At 37.3% G+C, this 23,559-nt stretch overlaps 1 protein-coding gene across 5 annotated transcripts in view; it reads right to left on the bottom strand.

The window, feature by feature from the left end:
- The window catches only part of foxp2 (forkhead box P2), a 739,530-nt gene that overhangs the window by 647,815 nt on the left and 68,156 nt on the right, over window positions 1–23,559 (bottom strand). The window contains exon 3 of one of the 5 annotated variants that reach the window (XM_073059478.1): window positions 9,786–9,885. The exons of the other annotated variants lie outside the window; for them this stretch is intronic. The gene's annotated coding sequence lies outside the window, so the exon portion shown is untranslated. The remainder of the gene's footprint in view (window positions 1–9,785; window positions 9,886–23,559) is intronic. 5 annotated transcript variants of the gene reach the window in all.

Raw genomic sequence — 23,559 nt, 5'->3', positions numbered from 1 at the left:
ACCAAGCATGAGAGGAAGGAACAGCCCAGGAACAGCACAGCTGGTGAGGTGTTGGCTGTGGGTGTTCCGCATTGTGATATGCTATGAGAAAATTGGCGAGCTTCTGATTCAATGTGAGCATAGTGTGTTCTGCTGCCATTGCTCACAGTGTGTTCTTTAGACTCTGGACAAACCTTTCTGTCAAACCATTTGCAGCTGGGTGGTATGGTACAAATGTAGTATGTCTTATTCCACTTATTTCCACAAATAACTGAAACTGCTCTGCAACAAACTGTAGTCCATTTTCACAGACTAAATGTTCTGGAACACCAGACCTCGAGAAGAGGCGTCTCAACACATCAACAGTGTGCGAGGCTGCAGGGGAGACTATTAGGAACATTTCTGGGCACATTATTCATGCATTCAACACTATCAAGAAATTTATCCCCATGAACAGTCTGGCAAAATCCTCTGCCAGGGTAATGCAGGCCATTCCCAGAGACTGAAAGGTATTGCTCTTGGCATCTTCTGAACATGTTGGCATCCAGAACAGTGCACAGCAAGCTACTCGATCTGTTGGTCCCTGGCCACCAAAGTTCTGAGCCAATGCTTTCATTTTTACCACACCTACATGTCTAGCATGTAGCTCCTCTAGCACATTCACTCTGAGCTTGGATGGTACAACAATTTTCAATCCCCACATAAGGCAACCCCTGTCAAGGGCATGTTCATCTCAGCACTTGTACAAGTGGGTGAACTAGAACTTCTAATGCACATTCCAGCCATTTTGGGTTGCCGTGTAGACTTCTGGATTCCCTTTGGATTCTATCTACCATAACAGGGAGACTTTTGATTTGCATTAGGCAGAATACATCAAGAAGAGAGTCCGATTTAGTAAACGTTTCAGGTATTTACTTTTCCCAGGGAAAATGGACAATCCATCAGCATCTCCATGATTAGTTGTCCTCTTGAATTCAATCTTGTAATCATGTCCTCCAAGAAACAGATCCCATCTCTGCATTCATGCTGCTGCTGTTGGTGGAATACCCTTCTGAGGATTGAAAATGGACACCAGTAGTTGATGATCAGTAATGAGGGTAAACTCTCTCCCATACAGGTACTGGTTGAAATGAATTACACCCTAAATCAGACTCAAGGCTTCTCTGTCAATCCGTGCATAATTTTTCTCTGCAGCAGTAAGGGTCTTGGTCTTTGACATTGGGATATCCAGCACTGGTTGAATTTTCTCAGCACACTTTTGTGTCGATGGTGTGACTACAGTAAGTGGCTTAAAGAATTCACACTTGTTACATTCTCTGAGTGCATAATCGTCCAAGCTGCTTAAAAATGTCTTCAGATTTTGGGAATTCAAAGCAGATAAATAATTGCAAAAATTATTCAAATTTATTTTAAGCTACAAATAAAATTATATATTTATTTAATTACAATAAAAACAATCTTCATCCATAATTTTAAGAGTAATTTTAGAGTCCAGCTCCTCACTAATTCACTGCTTTTTCAATGAGATGGATGGGCTTGATGTAGTATAAGCTTCACAACATCAGGCTGAATGCCATTCAGAGTCTGATGATCCCCACATTCAGTAACTTGCAGTCTGTTTCATCGCTTTGAAAGAAGTTGGGTGGCTGCACTGAAACTGCGCTCCACTAAATATGATATTGGAAAAGCAATAAAGAGCATCTTGACCTTTTTCCGCAGCGCAGTATAGCATTCAGAGATCTCTTTCTGCAACCAAAAGTCTTGTCATGATTTTTTGAACCTCAGTTTTAGCCTTGTCATTTTGTAGCACGATCAGTTCTTCTTCCATCCTTCCTGTTAATTCCTCATGATTAATATTCAGGAATGGATTTGTTACATATTCTGGAATTTGCATCAAGAGAAGATCCTGAAATCTCTCTGACATGTCTTTAGACAGCTCACCCAGATGGGCACAGTATACTTGAAGATCATCATCCAGTATCATTTTTCTCTTCCACCAACTCAAAGAAGCTCAGAAGTTGGAAAAAATTCATGATGACCGATATTGCACCTAAATAGGTTTAGCTGTTTCTAATCCCTCTGCAAGTAACACCACTTGAACCATGCTTTCATCTTTGATGAAACAAACGTAACCAAGATCAAATATTTGTTGCCGGGCAAAGTTGATTCATCCAATTGCAGAGCAAATTCTGTTGCTCTAAGTATGTTGCATAATGTGTCTTCCTCATTCTCAGACATTTCATCTATTCATCTTTGAACACAGTTGTCGCTGAGCGAAACTGCTCTAATTATTTGGTCTGGTGACTTGTAAAAAACCGTACTCAGAATCTCGCTTACTGCTGGAAGAATCAGTTCTACTAAGAATTGTATGAGGCTTTCCAGTTTTAACAATGAATGATGAAATGTTGTACGAAGCACACAGACCATCACTGTTTTGTTCTGAAGGCTTGCAAGTGTGTTTTGAAGTATTTTCTATTTCTGAAAGTTTTCATGAATTGACTGAAAATAAACAAGTTCTTCTTTGCTCCATCAGAGTGTATTCTCTTCAAATGATCCTAGATGATTTAATTGCTTAATTTGGGGAAAAAAACTTTTTCACACAACAGATACATTGGTTGCTGTTGCTTGTTTGGTGCCAGTATACATGTAAATCCATATTTCAGATACACCACACTATACTGTCTACACCTTTTCATTTGTTCTACTTCTGCAATTTTTATTATGGGTTAACAACTTCGATTAATTGCCTATTGTTTAAGACTAACTAGTACTGTAATCAATAAAGTGGAAAATTATGACATCATCATAGCTTATACAAAACCTGACATTCTGCCTGAAGATACATAAAGTGTATCATAAAGTGATACATAAAGTAACAGTATCTTGACTTAGCTGTGGGCTTGAGAAATGTAGTCAAGACCATTTGAATAATAGGGAATTTCAATAAGTGTGATATGTATAGTAAATGCAGAGTCTGTAAAGCATCTTCACGATAAGAAATTTTTAAGTAGTGAGTAGATTATCTGACAAGAAGAAATGAGATTGGAAACAATATCAGAGTTGAAGCATTTCTGTTGCTCTTGAACATAACAGAATTATGAATGTGAAGTTTTGGAAAAAGGAAAAGATAAACAAGGAAAGGAAATTTCTAAAAGGAGAAAAATTATTCTATTCAGCTCTAACTTAGCAAAAGAGATAAGTACAGTTATATGACAGTTAAGCTACCAAGAGACCCTAGACTATTTATCCAAACAAGGGTTTGAATCCCACCATAGCATCCAAGGGATATAAACTGAATTAAATAAAAGATTATATCAAAAAATAAATTCATGGTTACCATTATAATTGCTATAAATAGATTTTTGAACTCCTAGCTAGTTCACCGATGTTCTTCGGGGAAGGAATATGCCATTCTTACTGAGACTTATCCAAAGGTTTCATCACATCTACCAAATTTAACTACACCCCTGAAGTACTCCCAAAGCTAAAACTCCTTGGAAATCAAGTAACATATAATAGAAGGAGACAGAGAATGTAAAACTTAGAAGATACTAGGATAGCGGCACTAATGGGACTTTAATGAAGTACATAAAAGTCCAGTACTGAATATAAAGTGTGATTTAGGAAGGCAAAGAATAAGCATTAAATAAAACAGAAAATAAAAATCAAGGATAAACCAAAAGACATAGAATATAAGAAACAAAACCAGAAATAGGCCTTTTGGTCTCTCTTGCCAATTCCATTTTACAGTAAGATCTTTTATATCTCCCCTACCCTACTTTGTTGTACCGATGACTATCATTAGATTAACATCATATCTAAAAATCTAAAGATCTGCACGTCATTTTTATAAATACATAAATGCAAATAAACAATTATAGCACTGCTTATAACTGTAGCGTAACTAAGTCCTCATATATAAAAAAGTCTTTAACATACAATTCTACTCCACTTCACCATAGTTACACTGCTCATTTTGGGTGGCAATTTTTTTCAGAGAGTACAGAATTTGAATTTCATTTTTTTAATTAAACAAGTGACTTTGTAAAGTATATGTAATATACAATTATTACACCCAAATTCAAAAAGTTATATAATTTTATAAACTATTTGCAATAGGGTTTAATCATTGGGAAAACATGACTTTTTTTTGGAATTTCAGTACTTCACAAAATTGTTAAAATTACAAAATGGAAAATGGGATTCATTTAAAACTCAATACCTAAGAAGAGTACTATAACAATGTTTTATCAGCCTTGATACAGAACCATCTCATTTTTAAAGGATGTCAAGTGATGGCAGCTGGCAAGCCATAAGGCTGTCTGAACACCGTCTCTTTGAAAAAGAACAGTGAAAGAACTGCTCATTGGCTTTCTATTCACAAAAAAAAGATTTAACAATACCAAACCAAGAGGTCTTGTGGATAATGGGAAATACAATGCTACTAGGTCTGATTATTTTATCCAATAATTTTGTTATCTCTTAAATAATAGTCCTTTTCCACAGAGATGATGTGGTGGGAAATAGGCAACTACTTTTTAGAAAGGGGGAAAGTACCTTATCTGTATCAATTTTGCAATTCTGTTGAACAAAGATATTCTTTAAACTTACCCTATTCACTGCTGGATATGCAATTATCCTCAATTCATAGTCTAGACATAACTGTTTCAGACCATTTTAAGACCCTTGCAACAAGCATACAGCTTCAAGCAAGTGAGGTTAAATTTGGACTCGATAAATTAGCAAAGAACATAATAAAAGGAGAAATAAAAAGAGCTTCAGCCTCAATACCTTCAACTTGAGGCTAAATTAGATTTCTTTGCATGTCAATTGAATAAGATTAGTGAATTTTAGCAGCTGTCAACATCATAACAAAATAAAAATACAATTCATCCTTATCTCTTTGTTTCCATCTGCTGCCTTGTTATTTACCTTCCTGGATTTACTATGCAGATCTAAATAAGGCACATCAAGGAAGGCTTACAGAACAATAGCTTCTTAAGCTTCACATCAAGGTATTTGAAACCACAGCACCGAAAGCAGTGCCATCAAAGACATATCTTTAATAAACTTCCCTATCGAGGACAGTTGATATTTAATACAACAAAGAAAGGTGTACAAATTAGAACAAGGCAGAAAGAAAATGCATATGAGCCCTGATGAGATTAACACTTCAGAGAAACTCAGCAAATACCATGTGCCAACCAGGAAGGGGGCGGTGGGGGGTTGGTGAGAGAGGGGCGCCATGTTGCAGGGGGATGGGGAAAAGAGCGAGCATTGTGGGGGTGGTGGGACACATCATCAGTGCATCTAGAGTTAATGCGGTTCGTTCGGACAAAAGAAAAAAGCTATTTAGACAATCCATGTTGTTGATGCACAGCAAGTTGACGGACAAGGTCAAAGGGTCAGAAAAGGGTTCAACAAGTTGCTTCAAAAGGCCTCCGAAGTTTAGTTGCTAGTCACAGCTAAGTGGACACTTGATCAAACAAGGCAAGCATGTTAGCTACCTATAGATCACATCATTATTACAATCAACAGCTTGACTGAAATTCTGTCTTTATCACAGTAGTTCTGGTCTTATTATCTTCAGGTAAATAAAAAAAATTAGTGGCAATTTCATGGTGTACGACTTAATTTATGATGACAGCTAGCAACATTTGTTCCTTTATTTAAGGTTTTGGTTCTTTTAGGAGCAATCCATGACTTCATATGAAAACATCTCCTGTCTGCCTGCTAAAAACAATTGCACTGTGTGCCCTCTTTTATTTGAAGTGATTTCTTCCTTGGAGTAAAGCTGAGAACTGAGCAATTTAGCTTTTAATGCTACGAGACAAGCACCTACACTGTTGGCATTTAAAAAATATATCTATAATATGTTTATATAGTTTTAATTCATTTACTCCAAGTTTGTCAAACAGCTGCCTTGATATATTTAAAATCAAAAATGCTGCTGTATTTCTCAGAACAAACGAACAAGACGGTAATTTTTCTTAAAAGATTTTGTTCAATCCAACACCTGCTTCATATTCACCTATATAGTTCTTTTCACACATTTTATTCACTCGTGTCTTACTGTGCATTCCTTGAGCATGTCATGTGGGTCATCAGCTCTAAACTTAAGTGGACATGTTGCAGGCTTGAGTGCCTGGAAATCATCCTGCAGGCTCAGCAGATGATGAAACTGAGGTATACAGCGTGTGGCAGCCCCACATGGCAACCATTAGCTTCTAGGCATGTCAGAATTCTGATCAACCCTACAGTCAATGACAGAAAGCACCTTCCTGTTTTTACTTGCCTCCAAATACAAACTGTTTCTCACCCACCTTACACCCTCAGAAAAAAAATTCAATCTTGCAGAAACAATGGCCATTATACAAACATCTCTGAATCACAGTATTAAAATCACTGTTGTCTTTTTTTTGCTAGAATTCTTTCCAAATGGGCTATGTTCCAAGCTCATTTACAACCACAAGAGACTCTGGCCTTCCCTTGTTTAATGAAATGACAAAACAACAGATTTGCATATGTAAAAAACAGGTGTTGTAACAGGTTTGACTCCTCTTGACCTAACTCATGTAGGAGAAGACTATCAGCAACAGCTGTCCCCAAGGTGTCTGGGGTCTGATGAGCTCTCAAAACTCTACCATCTGTGCCACTATTTGCTGAAAAGTGACAGTTTAGATTGAAAACAGAAAAAATATATATACACTTTACCAGATTTTTTTTACACATTTTACAAAATACTACAGCAAAGGAGGTTTCACAGGAATTTGCTATTTATAGAATCTTTTTTAATTAATTTCTGCTGGAAAGTGGCCAGAGCTTAATCTAATGTCGTACTTGCCAAAATTAGAGGTCTGAGAAACACACAGAAAAGCAGACTTCAGGAACAAACCTGAGCCTGTGTATGACCCCAGATGAATGTTGTGACTTGTTTGGAGCTATGCTAGCAGAAGGTAGCACCATATGCCCAAGCCCCAAGCTGGATGCTCTTTCCACAGAACAACGTGCTTGTCATAAGCTGTTAAAGTCACAATTCTGTCTTTCCTCAAATAGGTTTTGCAAGTAGTTTCATAAAGAAAACTGAACTATAATGCATATAACAAAAGGTAAGTACACTAATTTTACTACAAAGAGAATGTTTTTATCAAGAAACATTATATATAAACAAAATAACATCCTGGCATGCTGATACATTTAAAAATTACATTACTTTTTTCTAATGCTCTAAATTCCTATAGTTTCAACTTATTCAAAGGAACCAGAGCAAAATACAGTATTATTATTCCTCACAGATGTTACTGGCTGGAAACTGCCACCCAAAGGAAAAAGTAGACTAATCTAAAGTTCCAAATATTATCCTTCAACCTAATGTCTGTACGTTCTCCCCGTGAATGCCGTGGGTTTCCTCCAGTGCTCCAGTGTACTCCTGCAAGCCAAAGACGTACCTGTTGATAGGTTAATTGGTCATTGTGAACTGACCTGTGATTGGGACAGGGTTAAATTGGGGGTACTGGGTGGCTCAAAGGGCCAGAAGGGCCTATTTCATGCTGTATCTCAATAAATAAATTAATAAAATTAAAGCGACTGTACTAAATCATATTTTACAGATTACAACTTAAACAAAATAAATTGCAAATAAAATTATACTGTAATCCTTTAAAAGAACCCCAGAAGCAAGATGTGAGTTCAAAACTTTAGGCTAATGAATCAGTGAGGTGCTGATGCGGTGTTCTATTGTCAGATATATCATCTTTCAGTTGAGACCTTAAACTGTCCTGAAATCTCTTGGATGACAATACGAGATCCCAATCAACATCACTTAGATTTAAAACTGGGCACCACCACAATGCTGTTAATAAATGGCAACGACAAATTGGCTGATGAACTTCCTAAAATATCATACTTCCAAAGTATTTCATTGGCTATAAAGATCCTCAGGACATGCATTCATAAAGATCTGGCCTTGATCCCTGATGAGTACAAATATTTTACTCTTCTGATGATGGCATAATACATCCAATGAAACTCCTTTTGTTACAAGTATTGTGAATCAAATAATTTCAGTATTTTAGTTAAGAAGTCATGCTCCAACATAGAATATCCTGGAATACTTGAAGCTAGAAACAGTTACACCAACCGAAACAATGTTCCACCTGTTTAAGTCCCTTCACCTGATGTACTTTGGCTCATTCAAGCCAACAATACAGATATTTATTACTAGTTATAATTTCATTATAGGTCATGGCTTAGAAATATAACTAGTCTATTGTATAAAAATTGAACTAATCAACCAAATACTGTCTGATACAGTGCATCAGAATAACACAATATGTCTCCACTGTCCCAACGGCAGGAATATTCTATACCAGTAATTTTAGTCATTCAACTTCATTAGAACTTTCACAACATATTAATTCTTTCATTGCATATTCACTCTTACATTTGTCATGTTAAATGCACTGTGATGGCATTGGTTTTGCTATCCACAAAGTTCTAAACTCAAACGAAGACCTTAAGCCCTATCAGATATAAATAGCCAGGAGTACTCTCACCAAAGGGAGATGATACTGTAACGATCCAATCTTCAAAGACTACTTTACTTCCCTTTTTATTCGCCATGGTTAATTTTAACTGCCAATACCCACTATTTGACTAGTGGTTTACCCCTCCCTACCAAGGGGAAGATACTTTCAGCTAAAGAAGTAGTTTAAACATACTGAATTTTTTTCAGTGGTATGTATTTAAATTTAAACAACATTCTTAAAACGCATTCTAAACCATTTCTAAAACACAAAGGATCTCTGAAACACAGGTACAATTCTTATAAACTAAGACATACTGTACTAATAATGCTGATGAATGAATCGTCTGCTGCAGAAACCGAAACCAGAGGAATGGAAGCTGGTCATCACATCTTCCTATCATTCTTCTTGATGTTCTTTAACCACACCTAATAAATGTGTGCGCTCTCCACATGTACCCTTTTTTCTACCACTTGGGTTGACGCCACAGGTCTATATTTCTTCAGATACCCTTTTAACACAAATGGTCTAAAAGCATTTTGGAGACATAGATCTTTGTTTAATGTGCACAGTTCACAATTAATGCTGTAAATCTAACTTCTTTGAGTACATAAATCTTTCAACTATAAACACATCAATTATTTGATATGCTAAATGATATTATCCATCAAGTTCTGCAAGCTTCTTTGAACTAAGCAACTTTGAGTCAGCTTGTCTGTTTGAAACAAGCCAAATATAACAACCCCTTGTCTTATACTGCAACACAAGCAGTAATAAACCAGATGCAGTAAGCAAAATCCTACTTCTCACAGAGCGTCTACTATCTACAGAGCTTGATTGCAAAGCTGTTCTATCGACAGTACTTGTTTTAACTTCAAGCTGATTACTGCTTTCCATTTACATTTTAAGAACTGAAGACTCACTTCTATATACAAACAGAAGATAAACTGTTAGTTGGAAGTTTATTTACAATTGTTTATGATCTTACAAGATGTAACTGCTGTGTTTAGAAAGCAAGATTAGCAGACAACCAAATGGCCTACTAGCCAGGAGTGAATATCCAGAACAGCACACAACCTCTGGAAAGATATCCACATCATGGACAAGATGAACAGCAGATTCACAAAGCAAATCAAGAGAAGATTTCAATGGTGAGAAAAAGTAGCAGCTCTTTCCATTCAAACAAAAGATTAATATAGGGATTGGTAGAAATAATCAAATGATGACTGGTTTTATGAAGCAAAACAGAAAAAAGTACAAATTCTAGTGATTCATCCTCACCTTCAATGTTCTTAACTGCACTTCTTCCTGCTTTGGCACTGATCACAGTTTCCACCCTGAGTTCACTTTTCTCTCCAATCCACTCAACATTATTTTTTTACTGAAAGTGAGATTAAAATTTTGACAAGTTTTTTGTGTTAAAATAAGAGAAATGTCTATTTCCAGTATTCATTCAGCATCTGGAAAATATAATGTTATTATAATTTAAGAAACACAAGAAGTCATTATTCTTTGAAGCTATTAAAAATACAGAATTATTTTCCAACATAGCAACAGAAAGAAAATTAAAACAGCTTTTAAAAAGGTGTACAGATGATTATGTTAAGAAAATAAAAAATTTAGGGAACAAAAGAGAGGACTAGAATATAGAAGCAAGGATGTAATGCTGAGGCTTAATATGGCATTGGTCAGACTGTATTTGGAGTATTGTGAGCTGCTTTGGGACCCTTATCTAAGATGTGCTGGCCCTGGAGAGGGTCCAGGGGAAGCTCATGATAATTATAGCAGGAATGAAAGGGTTAACATATGAGGAGTGTTTGGTGGTTTTGGGCCTGTATTTACATTGATCTCATTGAAACCTAATAAATATTGAATGGCCTGGATACAGTGGACATGGAGAAGATACTTCCTATTGTGGGGGAGTCTAGGACCAGAGGGTACAGCCTCAGAATAGTGGGATGTCCATTTAGAAATGAGACGAGAATGAATTTCTTTAGCCAAAGGGTGGTGAATCTGTGAAATTCACTGCAACAGATGGTTGTAAAGGCCACATCATTGGTTGTATTTAAAGCAGAGATTGATATGTTCGTGATTAGTGAGGGTGTCAAAGGTTATGGGGAAAAGGTAGGAGAATGGGGCAGAGAAGGTTCATGCATCAACCATGATGGAATGGCAAAGCACATTCAATGGACCGAATGGCTTAATTCATGGTCCATTATGGTTTTAGGTCTAAGAACAAAGAAATAAGAGATAAACCAAGTAGATAACATTTAACAGTAAACAGCAAAGTGGTCCCTTTTTATACCACAAAATTTTGTTTCATGATTTTAATTCAGAGTATGGGATGAGAATGTCGTTGAAAGTCCTTGGCTATTTTAACCTTCAAGACAAATCAATATTGACAATACAGAAAGCAGCTATAGAAGACCCACCCAATTAATGTTAAGGAGCCCAGTGAAACCCTAACATCTTTCTTTCAAATCACACCAAAGTCTCCAGAGAGTTTAGCTAAAAACTAATGCCTGGATCTTAAAAAAAATTGAATGGGGAAAATTGATCCCGGATTCAGGAAGCCTAAGTTGTTGCAAAGAAAACTAGATGCTGGATTTTCCAGCTGTTTTGAGTAGACAGATAAAGGGATACATGTGGGGGTGTTTGGTGAGACTGTCATAACTGGGTCTCCCCTCAGCCTCCAATGCTCAAGAGAAAACAACCCAAGTTTGTCTAATCTCTCCTTATAGCTAATACTCTCTGAGCCAGGCAGCATCCTAGCAAACCTCTTCTCTATCCATAAGATCATAAAATACAGAAGCAGAATTAGGACATTCAGTCCATCATTTCTCTACCTTTAAATTGCAGCTGATTACTTCTGTCAACCCCATTTTCTGTTACCCTTAACCTCCTGACATCTCCAAAGTCTTTACATCCTTCCTATAATGGATGACCAGAATTACACATACTACTCCTAGTGTGACCGAAGACTAGTTTAAAATACTGTAACATGACTTCTTGACTCCTCTATTCAAAAACATGATAAATGAAGGCAAACATAGCATATGCTTTTTTTTTTAACCACGCTATCTACTTGTCCAGCGGCTTTCAGTGAGCTCTGGATTTGGACCCCAAGTTCCCTTTGTACTCAAAGCTGTTAAGGGCCCTGCCATTAACTGTATACTTTCCCCTTACATTAGACCGCTCTAAATGCAACCGCTCACACTAGGTCAGATTAAACTCCATCTGCCACTTCTCCACCCATATTGTAACTGATCTATAATCAACCAGATCATTTATATACATCAGAAACAACAGAGGACCCTGCACCGATGTCAGACTCACTGACCCATAATCCCTATTTACTTTCTGGAGCAAAGTAATAACCTTGGCAATTCTCCAATCCTCTGGGACCTTGCTTGTTGCTGGTAAGGATATAAATGGCTTCATCAAGGTATCAGCAAACTCCCACACAACTACACTAATCTTTAAAGAAAGAACACTATTGAAGGCAAGAGGTCTCTCTGACTGGGGCAACCTAATCTTGGACCAGTCAGAAAGTAATCATGAAACCATGCAGTCATGCTGTCACATGAGCCAGTGGTGTGTTCATTTTTGTTACAGAAAACTATACTATTTCTGTGCTGGTCTTGTATTAAATAATGTTTGCTTGTCTTCTCCATTCTGTTAAAATGGAATAGTCCCATACATTCAAGTAATTTCTTCCATATTCTGTAGAGTCAGCTCCGGTGAGGAACTAATCCATTGAGGAGATAACAAGTAGGATAGGTAAAGTGGATGCAGTTGAATCTTTAGTCTTGCAGAAAGCCTTTGACAAGGTGCTACACATGAGGCTGCTTTCCAAGTTAAGAGCCCATGGTATTACAGGAAAGCTATTGGCATGGTTAAAGCATTAGCTGATTGGTAGGAGGCAGCGAGTGGGGATAAAAGGATCATTTTCTGGTTGTCTGCCAGTGATTATAAGTGTTCCGCAGGGGTTGGTGCTGGGACTGCTTCTGTTTATGCTGTATACCAATGATTTAGATGATGGAATAGATGGCTTTATTGCCAAGTTTGCAGGTGTTATGATAATTAGTGGAGGGGCAAATAGTATTGAGGAAACAGGAAGGCTGCAGAAGGGTTTAGGCAGATTAGGAGAATGGACAAGAAACTGGTAAATGAAAAACAATGTTGGAAAATTCATGGTCGTGCACCTTGGTAGTAGAAATAAATGTGCAGACTACTTTCTAAACAGGGAGAAAGTAAAAAAAAAATCTGAGATGTAAAGCGACTTGTAAGTCCTTGAGCAGAACACCTTAAAGGTTGAGTTGCAGGTTAAGTTGGTGGTGAGGAAGGCAAATGTAATGTTAGCATTCATTTCAAGAGGTCTAGAATACAAGAGCAGGGATAGGATCACCTTGAGTATTATGGACAGTTTTGGTCTCCTCGCCTAAGAGAAGATGTGCAGGCATTGGAGAGGGTTCACAGGAAGTTCATAAGGATGATTCTGGAAATGAAGGGGTCATCACACGAGGAACATTTAATGGTTCTGGGTTTGTACTTGCTGGAATTTAGAAGGATGAGGGGGAGGATCTCATTGAAACCTTTTGAATGTTGAAAGGCCTAGGCAGAGTAGATGTGAAAGTATGTTTACCATGGTGGGGGAGTTTAGGACAAGAATGCACAGCCTCAGGATGGAAGGGCTTCTATTTAAAACAGAGATGCAGAGAAATTGCTTTAGCTAGAGGGTGGTGACTGTGTGGAATTTGTTACCACAGGCAGTTGTAGAGGCCAGGACGTTAGGCGCATTTAAGGCAGAGCTTGACAGGTTTTTGATTGAACATGGCATCAAAGGTTACAGAAAAAAAGGGCCAGCCATGACTGAATGGCAGAGCAGATCTGATGGGCCAAATGGCCTATTTCTGCTTCTGTGTCTAATGGTCTTATGGTCTAATCCAGATCCAGCTAGGAATTAACCTTGAAGAAAAATGTCTTTCTAGATTAACACTCAGCCCCTGTGATCTGGTTTTGATCATTTTGGGGGTATATTTTCCTCCACTGTCCTCAAGGGATACTGTACCTTTCCAAGAAGAGAAGAGGGAAGAAATGATTTGTCATAATGGCACAGGAAGCCTCAATGAACCAGTTGGTTGTCACCTGCTCATTATTTTGTATTTGTCTAATATCAGCAGGAGCCAGTGATAAAATAGAAAAAAATCAAATATAGCAACTAAATCTTTGATGACACTGAGAACAACCAGGCTTAAATATCTGTATGTGATTATCATGCCAACTGGTTTGACTGCAATTTTAACAGTCCCACTAATATTCAATTACAGTGGCAACCTCTTAACCATGTTGTCGATCAACCTTATCTAATTATTTGTGTCCTCAATATTTAAGTGCTGCTAACTATGAGTCCAAGGTAAACAAACAATTAGCACTTGACTTTATCCTTGGTTTCTTTGAATCACATTTGGAAAAGACATTGTATTAATTTGCTCAGTGTTTTATACCCTTCTACAGGTCCTAATGTAATTCAAACAAGACGATGCAAGATAGGTTGGCAAGTCATTTTCAGACATCATTCATTTATATCTAGGGATGAAGAGGTAAATTCCAGATCAGTTAATAGTGATAAACTGAAGTACAGAGATTAAGAATTTGTCCAATAAATGTTCCTGTCAGAAAAATAAGCCCAATAATCTTACAAAAGTAAAACATGAATTTAACAATTCAGATTATGGCTGCATGAACAGAAAACATTTGATCAAATATAACTTTTACTTGTACATTTATTCAAATTCCAAATGCAGTAAAAACTTTGTATTGCACTGAGTTTTGTTGAAAAATGTAGTACCATATTTTCCAAGGAACTTTCAGTTTTAATTAAAATATCTTTAACTCTAATTTGTCTTTCTAGTTTCTTATAATTTGAACTGAGATCTGCATGTTACTACAATAATAAATGTTTAAGAAGTGAATGATAGCATGGTGATTTGACTGGAAAGCACAATTAAGTCAGATGCAAATTATGACATGAATTCTAAGTAACATTAAACTTATAGTTATTATTTATCAGTCTGCATCAGAAGCATCTGCATTTTCATATTCAGGAAGCTAGGTAGTCAACTTTACTAAGCAATTTGTGTGAAATCAGAGTAGTTCCAATGAAATATGACATCAGTAAACAATAATCTTCCAAGAAGACACCTAACTGATATCTTCTTGTAACTTCTTTCAGCCTAGTGTGAGTATTGCTGTACTAACAAACACACATTTTCAGTGCTCAAAAATCATAAATAAAATGGAAAGGTATGTTCATATTGGAAATCATGTTAATGATTTCCTCAAGATTGTTCTGATGTTTCTGATCACTATAGCATATACATCAAGTTATCCAAAAAAAATCTTATTATTTTACCTATACTCAAAAGTAAGTTTAGGATCCAACGCACATGTTCTAATGAAGCAGGCAGCAACTTACACTCATGTACACAGGGTATTAATTCCAAGCTGAATGGAGCAACGAACATTCACAATGTAGAGGAATGGGCAAAGCAAAAAAACTGTTGCTGTCAGTCAACTAAACCCTGTCCTGACGAAGGGTCTCGGCCCGAAACGTCGACAGTGCTTCTTCCTATAGATGCTGCCTGGCCTGCTGTGTTCCACCAGCATTTTGTTTGTGTTGCTTGAATTTCCAGCATCTGCAGATTTCCTCGTGTAAGCAATAAAACTAATCATTTTGTCACTTTGCCAATATATGATCCTAACCTGGAGATGACCATAAACTATGTACTCTGTTGTTTGGCAGATATTTTCCTACTTTGCTAGAACTGCTTGGGTTAATTGAAAATACCAATATGATCAAAGACCAGGGCGTTGAACTTCAGATTTCCCTGGGATTTACTGCTGAACACTACACATTATATTTACCCACTAGGTGTCAGCCTTGAATCAATGTTAGCACTCTGGCCTCCCATCCAAATTGGATTGCTTCAAGCCCCAATCTGATGCTTGAGCATTATACTCCAGGTTGACACTTTAGTGAGGTACTGAGGAAGTGCTGCTATGTTGGGAGGGTCAGTCTCAGTTGCAAAATTGATGACATAAATCTATTTGAAAAAGAGCAATGTTCCCCAAATTTGACTGCCTACAATTACTCTGCAGCTTTTTTTCTCATCATTTATTTTGTTCCAATTCATGGAAAATAGCTGCATATTAAAATTCTCCCCTCATTTTTTTGCAAATCATATCATAGTTTCATGTCATTCAACTTCTTATAGTCTCCTCCTGCCTTGGTTACCCGCTTGCATCTTTTGCTCTTCCTTATCTGTCTTTATGCATCTCTCTTCACATTATTTCATCTTAGTTGCAGACATCACTCCACCTGAACTTACTGCATCCCCTCCTTAATCCATCTGCCTATTTATCTTCTTGAATTTCAAAGACAGTTAGAAAAGGTATATTTCCAATCAAAATTTTCTTCTACAATTTATCCCCAGTCAATTGATGTAACTTCCAAAAGATGTTAAAATTCCATGTAACTGCAAGTCAAGTGAAAAATGATAGTGTTGCATTTATGCTCCATCCTCAATTTAGATATCATTTTAAAAAATTGAATTCTAATATATGGGAAAGATAATCAACCACAGCGCATTGAAGAAAACCTAAAAAAAATCCGTGCATGTGTAATTATTACACATTCATCTAGTTTTCTTTGAATTTTGTTTACAGCATTGTTCATGATTGCTTAAATATGTGGTAGTATGAAGATGATAACATGTAGATGAAAATTAATAGGTTTGTATTTACCACCCGGAGGATGGTGATACTGACTGCAAAATTACAATGCATAAATTTCCGTATCATTATACACTTAACAAGCATACAATTAAGTTGAGTAGATTGAACCTAGGAGGCAAACTAAGGAAATTGCACTGGGAGGCAAATCAAAGGAATTGCACAAATCTCTAGGTTGGGAAAGTTTATTCAGCACAAAATCTAACTTAATACATTTTAGCTTTCAATATTCACTCATACTATGCTATTTTGATCTGACACTGTACTTTTTTCTACTCCATGAATGTCAGAAATACCTATACTCTCAGATAGTTGGCTTCTTAATCATCCGTGAATTTAATTGTTCCGAAGTTATCTGTTTCCTAAGATTTGGAATTCTCTTTCTCAACATCTTCAGCTCTTTTTCCACCCTCAAGATGCATCAGAGAACATACATTTTCAACTTAGTGTTTGGTTACCTGCTGTAATAATTGGTAAATTGGTCTATTATTGTCACATATACTGTGGTAGAGTGAAAAATCTGTTTTGCATACCGCTCAGACAGACCAATTCATTACAACAGTGCACTGAAGTACTACAAGGAAAAACAACAATAGAATGCATAAATAAGTGTTAGTTACAGAAAAAGTGCAGTACAGGTGGACAGTAAGATGCAAGGTCACAACGAGGTAAATTCCGAGGCCAAGAGTTCATCATATTATAATCGGGAACCATTCAATAGACCCTTAACAATGGGATATAGAGGCTGTCCTTCAACCTGTGGGTACATGCCTTCAGGCTTTACTATCTTCTGCCTGATGGCAGAGAGAAGAAGAAAGTCCAGGGTGGTAGGGATTTTTGATTATGCTGGCTGCTTTACCAAGAAAACGAGAAGAGTACATAAGAGTCCACGGAGCAGGAGACTGGTTTCTGTGATGTGCTCAGCTGTGTCCAAAAGTCTATGCAATTTCTTGCAGTCATAGGCAAAGCAGTTGCTATACCAAGTCATGATACAACCATGCAGGGTGCTTTCTAAGGCGCACTGATAAAAAAAAATGGTGAAGCTTAAAGGGGACATGAAAAATTTCTTCAGACTCCTGAGGAAATAGAGGCAATGGTGAACTTGCTTTGCCAGGGCATCAACATAATTGGACCAAGAAAGGCTGTTGGTGGTATTAATTCTTCGGAACTTACAGCTCTCACCCCTCTCAATCTCAAAAGCATTTCCACCTCTGAAGTCAATGGCCACCTCTTCTGTTTCGTTGAAATTGCTAGAAAGGTTACTGCCACGACATCATGTTACTAGGCTACTAAGTTACTAAGTTTGCAGATGTTACCACAGTGTGGGCAGTATGAAATAATGATGAGTGTATAGGAGAAGAGTAGGAGGTTGATAACACAAACATATGGGATGCCAGTGTTTAGAATAATCGTGGCAGAGGTGTTGATACCTATTCTTTCTGATTGTAGTCTATTGGTCACAAAGTCAAGGATCCAGTTGCAGAGGGATATGTTGACTCCAAGGTTTAAGAACTTGGACATGGGTTTGCTTGGAATTCTAGTACTGAAGGCAGGGCTGTAGTCAATACACAATAGTCTAGCACTGGTGCCTTTCACGTCCAGCTGCTTCAGAGATGACTGCAGTAGGGTCAGCAAGATGGTGTCTACCGTACCTGCTTCAGCTGTAGGTGAATAACAATTGGTCAAGGTTGTTTGGAAAGCTGGCATTAATGTGTGCCATGACTAGCCTCTCAAAGCAATTCATGATGGTGATGTCAGGGCCATCGAGCACCAGTCATCAGGTCCCATTTCTTCGCATTTCTTAGGCAATGCACTGGTAATGGTCATTTTAAAGCAGGTGGAACCCAAAATTGAAGCAGGCAGTAGTTAAAAATAACTGCAAATAACCCCGCCACCTGATCAACACAGGATCTAAGGACATGCCCAGGAACGTCTTTTGAGCCACTTGCGTTCCGTAGGTTACCCTCTGGAAGACTGAACGTACATCTACAACAGCGACTGTGGGTTCAGGTACATTGGAGCTTTTGGGGTGGGTGGTGAAATTTCAATCTCCTTCTGTTCAAAACATGCATTGAATGTGCTATGCTCACAGGGAAAGGATTGACTGTCGTTGGTGTTATTATGCGTCTTGGTGTCAATGACTGTTTGATGGCACTTCTGTAATTAGCCATAAGATGTTCTGTGATGTTAAACATATTGTACAAAAGAAGTTGTTTTTGTAATTGGATTTTTAACTTCCACTGTATAAAAATATTATATTGCATGACATTTGATAAAAACACCAATTAATGCTGATCTATGTACAAAACATAGAAAAACTCGGTGTTAATTTTGATCCTCTTGTGGATATAACATGAAATGGTATTTGATCCCCGTATCTAAAACATATTCTTGCAAGATATCAAAAACTATTCAACTGTATCGATTACATTTGTGAATGCTTAGGGCTATGCACCAGAAAATTGCTTGCAATTCCTTAGTCATTGCATGTCTAGCTAAAATATAATGATTTTGATTGTTGGTTATGCATTTACTCTCAACCTAAAATTCAGCATTCAAATGGCTGAAGGCCAATCACACAGTAAAGCAATTATCAACGGTAATTTACAGTATGCACTAATATTTAAGATTTTTGTCATGTACAAGCAAAGGAATAAATAGCATTAGTAATTCATGTCCAAACGTAAAGCCATACACTGAAATGAATTTGTAAAATGGATTTATAATTTCATAGAGAAACAAAACACAATAGTCAAATATCAGAATAGAAAAGCTACTTTCTGATTTTTTTAAACTCAAGATTCAAGATTGTTTAATGTCATTTCCTGTACTCAAGTGTAAAGGAGAATGAAATAATTGTAACTCCAGATCAGATGCTGCACAAAAAAAGCACAATAAGATAAAAAATGCACTAATAATTAAAAAACAATAAATATAAATACATAAAATAGCTTAAATACTGCACATAAATTGACTGTGTGTACATAATGTGACACTAGGTGCAGGAGTGTCTATACATAAGGTGACTCTGACAGTAGTGGTGGTGGGGTGGGTTGGGGAAAGTCATCATTTTTGAGTCTAGTGGCCCTGATATGAATGCTACGTGGCCTCCTTCCTGATGGGAGGGGCCAAACATGGCATGGGCAAGGTTGGTAGGATCTTTCATGATATTGCTGGCCTTTTCCTGGCACCTTTCTGTATATACGTCCTTGATGGCCTGTAGGCTGCTGCTGATGATGTGTTGGGCAGTTTTGACCACCCATTGTAGAGCCTTCCTGTCCATCAGAGTAGAGTTTCCGTACTCTGTGGTGACGCAGCTTGTTAAGATACTCTTTATTGCACATCCGTGGAAGGTTGTGAGTTCTGACATGCATAGTCCAGCTCTCTTTAGCCTCCTCAGAAAGTAGAGTTTTGGTTAGCATTTTTTGATTGTGCAAGATGCATTCTGGGACCATGGAGTCCCAGGAGTTTGAAACTCCTTGCAGTTTTCACTGTCGTGCCGCCGATGTAAAAAGGGGTGTGAGTGGTGCGAGTTTTCCTGAAGTTGCTAACCATCTTCTTTGTCTTGTCTGACATTGAGGAAGAGATTATTTGCTTGGCACCAGGCCTTAAGCTCTTACACCTCCTCTCTCTATGCTGTCTCATCATTTTTGGTTGATAAGCCCCACCACTGTCGTGTCATCGGCAAAACTGTCGATGTGATTGCTCATGTATTTAGCTGTGCAATCATGTGTGAGCAGTGTTTCACAGTCAATAAACTATTATCTTTCAGTTTTGAAGTTGAATACATAGGTTCTTTTCAGTTATTTGCCACTTAGGTTACTAAGAAGTTCTGTTTATGTTACTTTATAAAAATTCCTAACAGAAATGTCATAACTTGAAGTTAAATCACACTAAAACTGCACTGTTGGAGAGGTGCAATAGCAGGTTGGTAAAATTGCCACCACCTTTAAATAACTTTTATTGATGTTTCATGCTTTATCAAGGGAGACAGGTGCTTTGAAGTATCAAACGTCAAACTCTACCAAAACTGTGCACCTTCTAACTGGAATGCGGCACGGCAAAAGGTGTCTATTTGTGACTGGCAACTGAAAACTATCCAAGTGCAAGGAATTAATTTTTCTCAGAGAAAGATTGCTGGATAGTGAACATCACTTCTCCAAACATCAGATATTTTCTGCCAGTTAGCAAAAGGCTTAAAGAATCTCCAAGACATCCTGCCTCAACTCCTCCTCACAGTTTACTTATATGTGCCATTCCTTCATTCACTTTCACCCTTATGGTGCCAGAGTCAGATCTGAATGTTGACCATTTGCATTGCTGAAATACACCCAAGTTTTTCAGACTGTGGACTCAGATCTCTCGTATTCTGGTCTGAAGAAAATGTTGGATGACTACTATATTTACAACGAGGACCACCTCAGATGAACTAAGGATGATAAATGCTGCCTTTTGTCATTGAAAGATAATAATTCAAAATAGACAACAACAGGTGTTAAGGGTTACAGCACTCTAAACATCCACCTGCATTCCCCTAATGTTAGAAGCATCCAGGCCAACTATACATCCAAACTGGATGTATTAACTACTGGAGACCTAGGAGAGGAATCTAAGAAAATATAAGAAAGTGACTTTTATAAAGACATTTTCACAATAAATGTCATGGTTCCAGGGATCATCCCCCTGATTAGTGGGTATTTTAGATCCAACACCAAGCATATAAAGCACAGCTAAAATATGCCTTCACAATGATATTGTTTCTCCAATCAAAACCTAATCACAAAAATTCAGCCTACAAATCAGAAACCCTGAACAATGTTTGTGAGTGGTCATTATTTTACAACTTCCAAAAGTATCTGTATATTTTCTTTAAAAACGTGAAGTAATTATAAAGGCAATCATATTCAAGAGCAGTCTTTCTCGCAGTAATACTTCAAGGTCATATGTGCACAGATACATTTAATTTTGTTTCTCAATTAACGGTGTTATGTTAAAACAGAATATAGTCAGCTTACAGAAAACTTGCCAACATATTATCCAGCTTATTCTACAGCCACATCGCAACTCAAACCGGGCTATTTCTGCTCGATTTACTGTGCATCAAAATGAAAATGGTGCTTGACTACATTCTTTAATTTCTGGAGTGCTCATATTTATTTTTGGTCCATAGTCTCAAAATATATGCACTTTTGTACCAAAACTATCAGGTCATACCTCTAGCTGCTTTAAATCAACAGTCTGCTGAGGAACCTTACCACTACCAGAAAAACCTCAATAAGATTTTTTTTTATAATTAGTAGCGGTAAGTGGTTTAAGTTTTGGACAACCTTAAGATTCAAACATATGCACTTGCCCTCAGAAGGGAGATGTTCTGTCTCCTAATCCTCCATAAACAATGAAGTCCCAATTCAGATGCAAATTCAAAATTATAGATAGATACAGGGGTTATGAATGCCCAACTTACGTATCCCCCATACATAAAAACGACCCTTCCACAGACTGGTAAGATGAATTTGCTGGCTGCTGTGGGGCCGCAGGCACCTTCTGTTGGGCGCAAATGGGACATTTCTGCAAGCCTTCTCTCTCCGCTTTCCTTTCCCCCTCCCATGAGGTGCAATAATCAGAGGCTAGGTCAGGCCAAGCAGAACCAGGAGCTGTAAGCAGAGTCACTCACTCTGTGAATCAGTAAGGCCAGCTGCCAACCACTCTTCCCACGACAGCTTGCACTCCGTCACAGCGGCTTCCGTCATCCTCTCCCTCACACTGTTTCCACTCATTTCAAACTTACGGACAGTTCAAATTACGATCAGTTCTTAGGAAAAGAACCCTTTCGTAACCTTGGGACTGCTGGTATGTAAATGTTTTTCTTTCCCCTTCCGTTTAAATAACCCATACGGAGATAAGAATTTTAACAAATTAGTAAAAGTGAGGTAGTACTGCAATTTTAAAATGTTCTCCCCAAAACTAAGGAAATAATGCCAATCATCCAGATTCATGGTATGATTTTTAAAACATCTGATGTTTTTCTACAAACTGAACATCTAATAATTAATGTAACATACATTGAATGATTTTCAACTTGGTAAAATTTCCATCCCCGGCTGCAATTGCTAATGGCACTTAAAATCCAACAATAAGCACAAAAGTTGCCAGTTCATATCTGATATGTACAGTGCCATGCAAACAACATCCACAGAAGACTTCTAAATAACTATCCATATACCAGTTTCTAAAAGACAACACATTTGCTGCAGTTGCAAGGAATTAACTATACCTTGTAATAATCATATCATCATGCATCATATTCTCATCAAATGTTGTTTTAAAATTTGCTTCATTTATTATACACAATAAGGAACAATATTTCTTCATTTTGTCTGTTTTCTTGTGATACAAGGACACAGGGATAGCACAGTAATGAGCCTGTTGAATCTGTCCCCACACTATATATTGTCATGGAAACGGCATCTGATTACTATGAGAGGGAATACATGCTACTTGTAGGCCCCAGGTGGACACCTCTGGGAAGGAGGAGCCTGACAGCCACTGAAGCACTTCTACTACTTTTTGAAGAGAGAGATTGTCTTAACAGATAGACTTTGCTTGAGACACTAACTGAAAATATTTCAATTCTGCTGCAAATCAAATAAATGCTGCACCATCTTCAATAAATAATTTCATTCAACATCAACAGCTTGCCTGTCATTTTTCTTTTTTAGGGCAAAGGTGCATTCTGCACTGCCAAAATTTTTGATAGCAAAACTAAACAAAACCTGAGGTTCTAATTATTAATGAAAAAAGATCATTTCTGGAGGTACTCTTATAATTGCAAATATTTGAAATTATAAAATTGTTTAAATCAGGTGATTCTAATTTCTGCTTTTGTAAATCTGCTTAAAAGTCAGGTGTATTTTTAGCAATTTTATTTGTCAGTAGCATTAATGATGAACACACTGCCTCAATCCATTCTTTTATCAAAGTAGCTAATCTGTCTGCAGATGACAGCTAACAGCATATGATCCAGTAAACAAATACTTTCATGGTGTAAGAGTGCTATTAAAGCCAAAACTGTCAGCACAAATCTAATCTTCACAAAGGAAAAAAATAAACTGTTGATCACCTCTTATGGCCTTAACTAACATGGAGGTTGTCATGGAAACACTTCTGTGAAGGTCTCTGGATAAATGCTTCTAACTTAATTGCTATTAGGCTAAGAAAAGCAGTTTAACCATACAATGCACTACAATGTTAGAAATCTGGC

Source organism: Hemitrygon akajei, chromosome 10, assembly GCF_048418815.1.
Source record: "Hemitrygon akajei chromosome 10, sHemAka1.3, whole genome shotgun sequence".
In the NCBI taxonomy this organism is placed as follows: Eukaryota; Metazoa; Chordata; class Chondrichthyes; order Myliobatiformes; family Dasyatidae; genus Hemitrygon; species Hemitrygon akajei.
This window is presented reverse-complemented; position numbering and strand designations above follow the sequence as displayed.